Below are 14,213 nucleotides of genomic sequence, written 5' to 3' on the forward strand. Positions count from 1 at the left end.
GCATGCGACAGAACAGGACGGATGAAGTCACCATATCCCGGAAGTTAAAGTGTAAACATTGCGTGACGTCATCATGCCTAATAGTTTTTATTTATTTATTTGTTTGTATATATAGCCGCTACACTGGAATTACTGCTCAGATTTTTTTTTTTTTTATTGATTTTTTTACTATTGCCAATTGGGGTCTATATTTGCGAGTAGTGGTCTAGTACAGTAGCTACATAGTTAATGACATGTATATTCACAGTTTATCGTCATCATCCAGGCGGGTTGCCTGGGAACGTCAGCTGCACCGGTAGACTGGTAGGTGTCACAAGTGCGATTGTACATGCGAGTCAGAGTCAGAAGTCAACCCTTAGCTGTTACTTAATTGCACGAATACGTCAGTTCCACACTCAAGAGCCATGCGTGTTCTTTAATTAGTCTGCCGTGGCCGCCCCATCGATCAGCTAGAATTTGAATTACTAATCAAAGGAGCGTCATGAGCTAAAGACCCGACTTTTAAAAGGGGGCGGGGTTCAGCTAGTCCACTCAGAAAAACGGTTTAATTGCAGCTTCGCTGTAATCTTTAATTTTGTGGCAAATAAATAGTCGGCGGTGCCCTGCGGGTTAGTAGTCCTGCCCCAAGAGAATTTTCCTGCGCTGACTCCTAGCACCTGAATAGTACACAGGTGTCCCCGTGCTGCGAGTTCACTGGGTAGGTGTGACCATGCCAGCGGCACTAGTTTGCAGTTGTGTGCATGTGCATGTGCATGTGTGTGTTTGCTTAAATTTGTGCATACATGGTGTGACTAATTGCACATAATATAGTACAATTCCAGGCCAGAGTTACCACATCTTGTAGGAAGTAACTGCTATAGCAGATAGTTTTATTCTTATCAAAATGTATTTCCATTAATTATATACCACAATCCACTACACAGTAACAATTCCAGGAGTTACCACATCTTGTAGGAAGTAACTGCTATAGTAGCAGACAGTTTTATTTAGTATTTCCATTAACTATATACCACAAGCCACTTCACAGTAACAATTCCAGGAGTTACCACATCTTACAGGAAGTAATTGCTAGTAGCAGACAGTTTTATTTAGTATTTCCATTAATTTTATACCACAAGCCACTACACAGCAAATGCTATGCTTATGGTTGCATTGCTGACACATTTTATTTATGTGCTTAGACAGGTAGTCAGCATGGTGATGTCATTATTTAATGGTAATTCTATGAATCACTATAACTATATTTTTATAGCTTAGAAAAAATAAAGGGAAATCTGTTTTGATGGCACTACTCCCTGCTATACCATACTAGGGTAGTAAGCAACAACTGAGTTGTACATAAAATGGTTATACCTGAAGTGTGTTTACAATCATCCAAACACTTCATTTATTGTTAGGAAGCTTGTAACAATATAATGAATAACAAATTTTATGTGATAAACAAGAAAAAGCTATATGTTTATTTGCTATCAATTCAAAGTAATAAAATAATTATATACAAAGAACAGAAAAGTACTAACAAACAATTGTTCCATAAATTAATAACCTCCTAGCAACCTCTAATATTAAAAAATCTGGCCCATTACCATGCAGTAGAAACTTTAGTTAAACAAATTATGTAGCAATTTATTGTCAGTGTTTGGGTCATTCTGAATGCACTTTTGGGTTGACTTAATATTGCCAAGTTGTAATGGATATGAAGAAATTAAAGGTGATGCTAGTTTTTGATTGATTTTATAAACCTTTATGATCATCCTTATATCCGCAGCAGAATGTTTTCACAATATGCATGGGCTAGTATAACAGATTTACCATTTCAGTTCATGAATACAAGAAGATACTCTTGCATCAATTTTATTACACCTATAGTTTATACAATATTTTCACTGCTTGAAGAAGGCTAGCTGGTTTACCAGTTTTTACCACTATGAAAATCATGATTTTTATTGTGATTTACTTCGATAAAACAGCCTTCTTCAAGCTGTGTTTATTTCCTGTGAATCATATAACTATACAGAGTGTACATTGCTGCACAATGCTGGTGTATTTAGAGATGCACATTTTGCCTACACTCTCTCCGATCCATCTCTCATATGTATGATGTCTATTAAGTATACAATTATAATGTACTTGGTAAAAGTTGTTGAATTGTTTACGAATAAAAGAATGTTGGATATTCAAGGATGTTATATCAGAGGAAGCATTCGCAAAATTGACTTAATATTTTGTCTGTCGTGTGGCATTCATAAGGAAGAGTATAATTTTATGTGCTTCATATAATAAAAATATATGCAATAATTATCATCTTAAAAATTAATACAGTAGCTAAAACTATTTTATCTATAGTTAGTGCACTTATTTTAAAATCCACAGCTATGATTTGAGATGTAATTCAGTACCAATAACAATTATATATAAGATTTGTCATTTCTTAGTGGTGTTAATCATGATGGCATGAGGCACACATGTAAAAATGCAAAGCTTTCAGCAGCCACCATGCTAATTCCTACCCAGTGAGTCAGCACAGGGACATCTGTGTGCTACTCAGGTGCTAAGAGTCAGCAAAGACAAATCCTCCTGGGACAGGACTAGCAACCTACAGGAGGCTGTATCATGTCCCACAGGTGAAAGTGTAGGCAATCAAAGTTCTACCTAGACCTTCGCCTGCTGTATGAGACATGAACTTTTGACATTAGCTTCCCTAGTTAATACCAGGTATTACAGTTGGGTGAGCTGTTTTTCCCAGATGACACCAGGCCACCAGGTTCTCATTTAAACAGCTAGGTAGACTGGAGCAATGTGAGTAAAGTTTCTTGCTCAAGCAAGCAACAATGACACCCATTTGACATAACCGAGCATCAAACTTTCAATTACCCAGCCAATGCTCTAGTCACTTGGCTATGCTGCCTCACATGTGCACACACACACACACACACACACACACACACACACACACATGTACACACACACACACACACGTACACACACGCATGTACACGCACACATGTACACACACATGTACACACATGTACACACACACACACACACACACACACACACACACACACACACACACACACACACACACACACACACACACACACACACACACACACACACACACACACACACACACACACATATACACAGAAGTCAAAGCAAAACAAGTTTTTCAGCTACCATGCTAGTCATGACTACCCAGCAAACCAGCACTGAGACACCTGTACACTACTCAGGTACAGCGCAGGCAAATCCTCCTGGGGCAGCACTAGAGGCTGTACTCACAGGTGAAGAAGTGGCCTTATGATGTATGTGTAGTTGTTAATTGTTGCATAGTATAATTCCAGGAGTTACCACATCTTGTAGGAAGTAAATAAAATTTACACCCACAGGTACTATATAGCTAGTATAAAATTCTTAGTATGTCCATTAGTTGTATACCGCAAGCCACAAGTACATACATCTACACAGTAAATACAATATATACATGGTTGCATTGCTGACATTCTATTTATGTACTCAGAATACATAGTCAGCATGGTGATGTCATTATTGACTCATTAACTTATTGGTAGCTGATAACAACATTATTATACGCAGCTTAGAAAAAGTAACTTCTAACTAACGGCACTCCCCTTCCACCATACTAAATAGTCTAGACTCTAAGCTTACTGTAGTAAGCGATACATTTTGGAGAATCATATACTGTACCTGAAATCAATCTGACTCCTTGTATCACAGGCTTTAAGTCTTCTCACAGGTCCCCAGTGGGATAGCATTCACAGAATACAGTTATTCAATTCACTTCAATTATTGCCAGGAGGCTTGGTGCAACAATGAGCAATTTATTATAATCTTTATGTGATGAGTAAGAAAAAGCCATAAATTCAATTCAGTACAGAACATTATAACAAATGCAGTGCAATCCAGTACCAATCTCAACCATAAGATTTGCCATTTTTAGCGGTGTTATAATAATGGTATGAGACACACGTAAAATGCAAAGCTTTCAGCAGCTGCCATCAGGAAGCTGCCATCAGGAAGCTGTACCATATCCCACAGGTGAAGGTGTGGTGCTCAAAATCCTTTGCCCACTGTATGAGACATGGACTTTTGGAATTTGCTTCCCTAGTTAATGCTAGGTATATACTCATTGATGTTACAGTTGAGTGGGCTGTTTCTCCAGATAACACCAGACCACCAGGCTTTAAGCCTTCTCACAGGTCCCCAGTGGGATAGCATTCACAGAATACAATCAATCCACTTCAATTATTGCCAGGAGGCTTGGTGCAACAATTATGTGATGAACCAGAAAAAGTCATAGACTCAGCAACTATCTGTGAATCATTTTCTTTGTTTATTGTTATCACATTTAAAGTTTTTAAGGTTACTCATTAATAAAATATATTCAGTAGCGCACAAAAAAGGGAAAGGTTGTCAATGACATATAGAACTAAGAAAAGTAACTAAATAATTATAAAATTTAAAAACCTACCTCACCACAAGTAAAATACAGGTATACAATCAAAACAACAAGGGATTACCAATTAATCAATATGTTCAGGCTATAATAGTGAAAATAAATTGGACACAAAGGCCGAGTCCATATAGTGTTTGTACCTCCTGCAGTACACCAAAAGGTTATGCCTCAATCCCGTCTAATGTTGGAAAATCAGGCCTATTACTTTAGCCAATACAAAGTGATCCTATAATTATCATAATATTATGTTATATTATATATTATTGGTGACTCATGCATGATCACTTGATATATATGTGTGTGTGTGTTGTGTGCATGTGCGTGTGTGTGTTGTGTGTGTGTGTGTGCATGTGTGTGTGTGTGTATGTATGCATGCCAGCATCAAATAAATACATTAATCCTATATGTATAACCACGCACGTACATACATGCAGTCATTACTATAGCACTGTTGCAACATTGTGAGTCACAGATGGGGAAAATTTGACATCATTTACATGTAACACACCCACAATATTGTCACAACTATAAACAATGGTGAGGGTATTATCATTGCACATCAAATGTGTAAGGATTTGAGTTTTTCTCTACTTAATTACTATGAATAGATAGATAACATTTAGTACATAGCTACACTGCAAAGAGATTCTCTTGGGAAAATTAGTATATATATGTTAAGCATAGTGGTACAGATCAATCTGGCAAATTCACCAAGGGAGAGAATGACACATTTCTAAAACATTGTACTCATTGCCACTTTCTTGACTAAAGAATACAAACAGTGGATACAGATGTGATATGCTGATGATGCTCTGTTGTGCTTTTCTCTTTACTAGTTTGGTCCTCTATACTGTTCCACTATGGATCTGTTGTTATACATGGTTATTATCCAATCAGCAATTTTGATTTCATAATGCATAGGTGATGAATAATAAAGTTACTCCAATGCATTAATTTTGCCTCAACCATTGATGGTCACATTATATTACATACAATATTTTAGTGAAATGCACAGTACTATAAAATGATGCCAAAAACCTTCCACGTGTGTATCACTGTGTTACAGATTTGTGGCTTTACCTTTAGCAAGAAATGTTGACAAAGTTTATGGCTTTTCTAGAAACAAAAATATTGAGACGCGATCACAAAACATGTGACATAATATTACACACTAAGTATTTCGATGAAATACCACTGAGAACAAAGTTTGTGGTTAACAAGTCACTCTCACCATACCCCTACACTATAAAAGAAGGCTCAGCAAAATGCTGATCATTATATAATATTGATGCCTATAGAGTGCACACTTAGTGTGACAAAGGTATCATGAATACGTTGGTTGCTACTATAGTAGTCACAGCATCATGTCTCGTTGTTGCAGTAAGTATATAAAAGTGTATTATTTGCAGTAATGTATTTAATATTGTTTTTTTATTACTTAGGTGCAAGGACAAGGTATGATTGAGAGCGTCTAGCTACGTACCTCATTATGTACTACGTTATATTGTACTAGAATGCAGTTAGTTATATAGTAATATGCAGTTAGTCAGTACTTAGCTAGCTTTAGTGTCGAAAATATTCAACTTGCAATAAATCTGATAGCAGAGATTGCATGTACAGTCAGTAGTGAGAACCTTTTTATAATGGACACTTGGAGCTTGGGAGCCAGTAATTTGCACTTTAATCTATAGAGGCTTTGTGTTTTAGAGGTAAACATGTTTCAGACCTGTTAGGGCCAATATCTTTGTCACTATTATGGAGGTAGTTTTCCTATTGTGCGTATCCTTAACTTGGAAAGTTTGTTACAGGTTTTTGCAATTGAATTCGGCGACTTTGCAACTGAATTCGTCCCGTTTGCAATTGAGTTCGTCGCTTTTGCAATTGAATTCGTCCCGTTTGCAATTGAATTCGTCGGTTTTGCAATTGAATTCGTCCCGTTTGCAATTGAATTCGTAGCTTTTGCAATTGAATTCGTCGCTTTTGCAGTTAAATTCGTCCGTATAACAAGAATGGCAGCTGGAGCAAACACGAAAACATGGAGTAGCATCTGCTACAAGAACTTGTTCAAGTACAACAGTAGTAAACAACTCTTTATAAGCCGTATAACAAGAGAGCAAACACGAAAACATGGAGTAGCAGCTGCTACAAGAACTTGTTCAAGTACAACAGTAGTAAACAACTCTTTATAAGGCAATAATTCTTCCTCTACAGCCTCTCCAGCAATATTCCAAATACTACTACGCCATTCGCGATGGGTGTGGTCACTCGCGAGCAAGCTAATTAACTTGTCAGACAGCTATCAGCTTCGCATACTACCAGCTTCAATTACCTTCTAGTGTCTCAAGTGTAACTCTCCAAGGCATAAATAGTTCATCTCTTAATGAACGGGTTGGTTTCTTGGAGCCGTTTTGTTTATGACGAATTGTAATGCAAACGCGACGAATTCAATTGCAAAAACCTGTAAGAGAGGCAGGGCCGCCCAGAGAAATTAAGGGGCTCAGGGCAAAGAGTTAAAGTGGGGCCCTTCACCCAAGTTGTAAGGTGAAGACGTAAAAAAAAAAAAAAAAAAAGGTCACAACCTGCTGGCAATGACAATAACTACCCATCACCAACCATATCTCCTTATCTATAAGCTTGCTACACTGCTCCTCTGAAGAATACTGTGACTGCTCTATTAGAGTATTTAGATCTGACTGCTCTATTAGAGTATATCGATCTTTTAAACAGGTATTCAGGGGGCCCTTCATGGGGCCTCCTGGGGCCCTTTTCAGGCTGGGGCCCCAAGGCAAAATGCCCCAGTTGCCCCCCCCCCCCCCCCCCCCCCCTGTGGGCGGCCCTGAAGAGAGGTCAGTATAGCATATTCACTGTATATGATTTGGAGATTGTAATTCTGTAGCCTGCATGTGCAAAATTGTACAGAGTAGCTAATGTATTTGTGAAAGCTGCATCGTGACCTCAAATAAGTCTTTGACAGTTTGTCTAAACTTGCTGAACAGGTCTTGTTTGTCCTGATATTGTCAACTGCCCCAGAGGATATCGGAGCAAAGTACATCAGCAATCTGGTCAGGTGTATTGTGAGCCATCATGTGAAATTGATAATGGAGGATGTCCGGCTGATAAAATATGTTCACTAAAGAGTGTGCAGTGTGCATTGTGTCTACCATGTCCACCTACCGTAGAGTGTTCAGGTTAGTATTATGATTGCCTTTATGACACCTATAAGGTGTATTATGGAATTTGTTACAAACAGCAGTAGAAAAGAGGGCTCATATATGGTGTAATATCATGTACTGGTCTGGTAATTGATAATGAAAAATTTCTTTAATAATTCTCTATCAATATTATATGACTGGTCAAATTACAAGTGGTTAAAGTTGAAGAATTGGATGTGTGTGGAAGCCTGGTTTTGTCAAATCCAGTCACATATAGATTTGTGTCATACACATTGCTATCACTATTGTTCATTATCTAGACCCAGATCCTTGTTCTCTGCCTGCTGATCCTGGCACATGTGATTGTTTTGCTCCTAGCTACTTCTGGAACTCCACCAGTAAAAGATGTGAACTGTTTGCCTACAGTGGCTGCGGTGGAAATCTGAATAGGTTTCCTGATCTCAGCTCATGTAGCCAGAAATGTGGTAAGTAGTTGAGTTAGTATATAAATATATATTTGGTTGCAAAGACAAAATATAAAATGCGAATGGAATCCTTATTAATTCCAGTAGGTAGCTAAGCAGTAATGAATTTAGGTGTCACGCTATATCCTTCCTTTTGGTTATTGTTATTTTAGATTCTGTTTTATATAATGATAATGTGATGTTCATTTTATTATGAATTACAGGTCCAGCTTGTCCACCTGGGATGGTGTATAAGGAGTGTGGACCAAATTGTCCAGAAACATGCGACAATTACTATGATTGCCAGATAATTGGACCCTGTTCCAGTGGATGCTTTTGTCCAGATGACAAAGTCTTGTCAGGCAATGGAACTTGTATTAATCGAATTGATTGTCCTGGTAATGAAATGAAATTTACTGCATGTTATTCTTATCTATAAACTTCAAGTAACTCATGATAAAACCATATAATAATAGTCCAAATATGGCAAGATAACCAAAGAGATGCTATATGGGCAAGCCTGATGAGTTATAGCTGCATAATAATGCATGACAATGATGGCTTTGTTTAGAAGTCATTCACTGTTGGTTATTGAGTAAGAGTAAAGAAGTCATTCATAGAAGTGAGAAAAAGGAGCTTTGCTGGTGTCATTCATGCTGCACCATAATCTCTTGTGCTTTTACAACTACAGTGAAACCAGTGTATTAAGGACACCTTGCATGGGGCGGACCAAAAGTGTCTGACTATCAAGGTGTCCTGATTTTCTAAGTCAGCTTATTTATTAAAAGATACGTTGGGACCTTAACTAAGTATCCAGAGTACACAAGCATCCTCATTTTCAAGTGTAACAAGTTTCAATACACAAATTTACACTATAAGTTTCTTGCTAGACTAGGGCTTGCTCGGGCTAGCCCAAATAGTTCAACCTATTTATCCTCACTATGATTTTTGTGGTTGAGTCCTTAATTACGTACTCCAGTCATAACTACCAGAAGATTTAGTAGTGGCTACTGTTAAGTTCTTTTCCAGTAAAAGTGCTTTGGTAGGAATATGGAGCAAGATTGTTATACAAAATCATCGGAAGATAAAGTATTTCATCATTTACTCAAAGACTTTTTCTACCTGAAAGATCAAATACAACTACTATACACTTTATTTATTTAATTGATGCATAATATAGACTTGAATTGTGTTTACAATAATTTTATTGTTGTCACAGGTTGTGAAACTGGAATTGATTTAGTCATTGTACTGGATGTTTCATATAGTATTCACAAGCGTAAAGCAGTTCAGCCATTATTACGATTTACAAGACGTATAATTCAAAGATTGGATATTGGCTTAGACAGCAACTTGGTTGGAATAGTATTGTTTGCTAATGATTCTCGTTTTCATTTTGGTCTACAACAGCACACATCTAGACGAGCTCTATTGTCAGCTATAGATGCATTAAGCAGAGACTATCCCAATAGACGGCAGACATACTTTGTACCATTATTTAATCTTCTCAGTGAAACCAAAGATAATTCCTCATTTGGCTTCAGGCCTGAATATCCTGATGTTGCTATTATTGTTACTGATGGTAGACCGACCGATAAGCCACCTGAAGCATTCACCCTGGCTCTTGATAACTTTCATAGACAGGATATTTATCAACTGTATGCTGTAGGAGTTGGTAAAGCTAATCTGATGGAGCTAGCAAGAATTACTAAAGACAGATCAACTGCATTTTTTGCCAATAGTTTAGATGATGCAACTCTTGCAGAAGTGGCACGGAGGCTTACTGAACGTCTGTGCTCTAGAAGTAAATTAAATGTCAGCAAATGTTACAAACAAAAATACACATGAAAGTTGCTGTGGTATATAATATACTAATTGCATTACTGACTTTTTACTCTTTTAGATTGTCCCATTGAGGGGCAGATTAAAAAGACCTATGCATTACCTCTTGTCTGTCAAGCTAGATGCTTCAACACTGATGAGTTATGTCCTGCAGCAGTTATACCAGATGGATGTGAATGTCCTGATGGAATGGTTATTCATGATCTTGACAATAAATGCGTCCTTCCAGAAGAATGTCCAGGTATGCTGTAACTGTTTTGCTGTTTGGTATCATTTGGTAATAGGTAGTAATGTATATACGTACTGGTTTAAGCTATGGTTCTTACTGAAGCTACATATCTGCTTATATTACAACTGAACTAGATCACAATTTGCTTAACTTTGTACTTTCATTGGCATGGTGGCTGTAGTTGATTGTAACTGTTACAGTAGCCATTGTGTAGTTTAATTAAAAACAAATAATATTAACAATTTAGCTGCATTCTATCAGGTGAATTCCTCTTCAAGTGTATTGTATTGAATTATTTTAATGGTGTGTATATATAGAACACAGCCTGCCATGGTTTGTGGTGTTGTATACCAATTCATATATCATTGAACAGTAGTGGCTGGCTGAGCTAAATAGCATGCCAGTTTCATAACTATAGTACCATCTATATCTAGAAATGAGCTTGGATGATTGATAATTGAGTGCTATATATATACAGCTAGCTGAATTATTTTAATTTACATGTATTGCTACACTGTTAATTTCTTCATTCTGTATAGTTTGTCCGTTTGATGGACAGATCAGAAAGAGATATCCAACTTATAGTTGTGATCGTTATTGTGATGATCCAGAAGACAAAGTATGTGGTCCAGATGGTAGAGAATATGAGTGTGAATGTCCTGATGGAATGATCATTAATAAAGCAACAAATAGGTGTGTTCATCCCAGGGATTGTCCAGGTATGTGTGTCATTGTCATAATAATTACAGATCTAGCTCTATAATAAAGAATAACATGAATCGTTTAAACTTAGTCTGTACAGAAAGCAGAATAATTATGTGTTTATTTATGTATTTGTGCATATATGTGTGTATTTTTGACACAATATAACATCTGGATTCTGGTAATGTAAAAATAATAATCTTGTAAATTGGTAGTAGAGTGTGTGCCTTAGTTAGTGCGGTATGATTAGCATGTACCCTTCATATTTCAGATCCGGTACCATCCACTACGACTGTACCAACAACTCCACCTTCCCTAGGTATATTTTAAGCGTATGTGATGTAAGGCATATACATGAACACAAGGGGAAAAGGAATATGTATGAACACAAAGTAAATTAGATTTTAGATTTTGAACTTGTCCTTGCAAGAAGCTTTTGTGCTAACAAAGATAGCTGCAGCTGAATTGTTACATAGAAAAATGATATAATAATATTATTATGTAAATGCATGCAATAATATAGGTAGCAGCATGCACAAGTACCCTTGTAATACAAATAAGATTACAGGCATTGTGGTGTGGTATATAATATGATATATCCTTCAACTTTTAGTTCCTATCACTTCAATCTTACCCACTACAACTTCATCTCCTTCCCCAGGTGTGTTATAATAGGACAGTGTATATATGGGGTGTAATGTGTAGCATACTGTGCGTGGACATGAAATAACATACAATGAATAGTTTTCATGGATTGAATTTCTATTTTAATTTATTGTATGTACTTTCTGTTTTTACTGTCAATCCTTTACGCTTCAGTACAGTATTGCAAGTGGGCCGGATCATCCGGATTATCCGGGCCATTTAGGTCACATTTTGTCCGGGTCAAGTGGGTCTTATCCACTTCACTGAATATCTGGGTCTGACAAGGATGAGCTCACGTGTGACTAACAAGCTCGATTGTATTGATGGAAATGCAGTTGCAAACACTCAAGAAACTTACGTGGAGCCACACCCATCATTCGGGAATATGCTTTGCTGTCTGTGTGGGGTATGTAGAGCCACGCCCACTTATTAAAATTTAGCCAGCTGTGCTCTGTGGGCATGCATGCATCACCAGATCCGTGTTGCTACTTGAAATGTAGGTAACTTACTTCTGGAAATTCTGTAGCTCCATAGCTCTTGGGGCACGCCTCTATTTTAATTAAACCGGGTCACATGCGGATCAGATCTGGGTCCCATCCGGATTGCTATTCGGGTCAGTGGATCAAAAGAGTCAACAGTACTGGCCCACTTACAACGCTGCTTCAGTATTGTGATGTATATTATAGTAATATGTACTTGTAATATGTACGTATGTTACAAGTATTGTACAACTTCATACTAAAAACCGTTAGCTGAATCCCACATATATATAATATCAAGAGTCCATAATATATAGTGTGGTATATATCCTTCACCTTTAGCTCCTACCACTTCAGTGTCATCCACTACAACTGCACCAAGTACATTTTCCTCCCGTGCAGGTATGTTTAAGTGTACGTGATGTAATGGGTACATGGACAAGTGGTATAAACACAAAATGTGTAAGGCTTCATGTACATATCTAGATTACATTTTCTTTTCCAGTTTATTCTCACAGGATACTTTTGTCTCAGCAAAGATAACTATACAGTATACATATAGTTCAATAGTTACATGGCATACACAATTGTTTGTATACTCATTTAGTGTCATAAAGGTAGCAGCACATACTTGTACCCTTGTAATACAGTAGTGTAGTATATAACATGGTATATCCTTCACCTTTTAGTTCCTACCACTTTAGTCCCATCCACCACACCTGTACCAACTCCATCTCCTTCCCCAAGGATGTTTAATGGTATGTGATGTCTTACCAAGTATCTTGATAGTATATGTATAATGTTGTCATTCCTACTATGGACTCTATACTTATGTCATATTAACTCATACACTTTGTGTGGTCATTCAAATGTCCACCCATGGATCCATTGCCAACAGCTGCTCGCCATGTACGTACCATCAGGTTACCTTCAAGCTGTATTGCACTTTGTATGTTAGCGTTAGAGTTCTGTGAATGCTTTCTAATGAAACATCCCAGTCAAACAGGTGCTCCCAAAGCGCAGTTGCTTTTATTTTTCTTTTCAGAGTCTAACCCTCCTGGATATTATCAGCTGTACCCAATCATAATCATAAACCATGGCTCACTGTTTGGTGTGTTGCACTTCACATACATCTCTCCTCCTCAGTCATCAGAACAGGGCTGGCCTTAGCATTCTGGAGGCTCGAGGCACAGTCAAAGTTAAAGGCCCTCCTATCAGTCAAAGTATTGCCCATTTGTAGGGCCTTTATATACATGTATAAGCTTGTCATGCAAAACAGCATGGACTGCATGGTTCTATGTAGCTATGCTAGCTATACATGTATGTATGGCTGCTGTTTTAGCAGCTTTATTTCTATCCTAGAACTAGAAGTGTTTGTATAACTTATAATATACAGATATCTTTCCAGTGTATGGCAATCTTCCAGCTCTTCAGCTAGCTGATCTTGAGACCTTTGCGATCAAAGAAGTAGTGCCTCACCTGCTCAATCATCTTTATCATGAACAATACTTCATTGTAATCATAGTGCCAAATTCCATCCAGTGTAGCTACTCCAGAACCACTCAGTTGCATCAAATCAGAGGTGCAAAGCGAAGGATGCACCAAAGCAGTGGAATCAAGGAGCGGCAAATGGTGAACAGCCAAACTACAACAAACATTATAGTGTACACCTTTCCTAAATAATGTACAACTCACATGAATTGGTTACAATACAAATAGACACTATAAGAAATCCACGTCTCTCCTATGCTCCAAACCATCACAGCACTGTCCCTCCATATTAGTAAATACTCACTATCAGTGCTTGTTCTGTAATGATATAAATTGATAGAAGTCTATGAATACCTAGAACTGTCCACTAGTGTATGGCTACATAAGGGAAATTGGATGTATGAATAGTGTTTCATTATAAATGTACATGCAATCTGTAAGCCTGAGGCCCCTTTTTTGGTGCTTGGAGGCCCCCTCAGCCTTGAGGCCCTAGGCAGGCTGCCTACTCTGCCTATATGGTTAAGACCGGCTTTTCATTAAAAATTTACTATTAATAGACCCCTCAGCTTTGCCTTGGGGCTTATCAAACCTCCTTCAACTTGGAGGCATAGTATATAAGTACACCTCATAGCCATGCATGCTTTATATATTACATATATTATGTGGCTATTATGTAGCGGTCAATATGCTAATTGCATTACTGATTTCTTTACTCTTTTAGATTGTTCT

The sequence above is a fragment of the Dysidea avara genome, chromosome 8, assembly GCF_963678975.1.
Source record: "Dysidea avara chromosome 8, odDysAvar1.4, whole genome shotgun sequence".
Classification (NCBI taxonomy): domain Eukaryota; kingdom Metazoa; phylum Porifera; class Demospongiae; order Dictyoceratida; family Dysideidae; genus Dysidea; species Dysidea avara.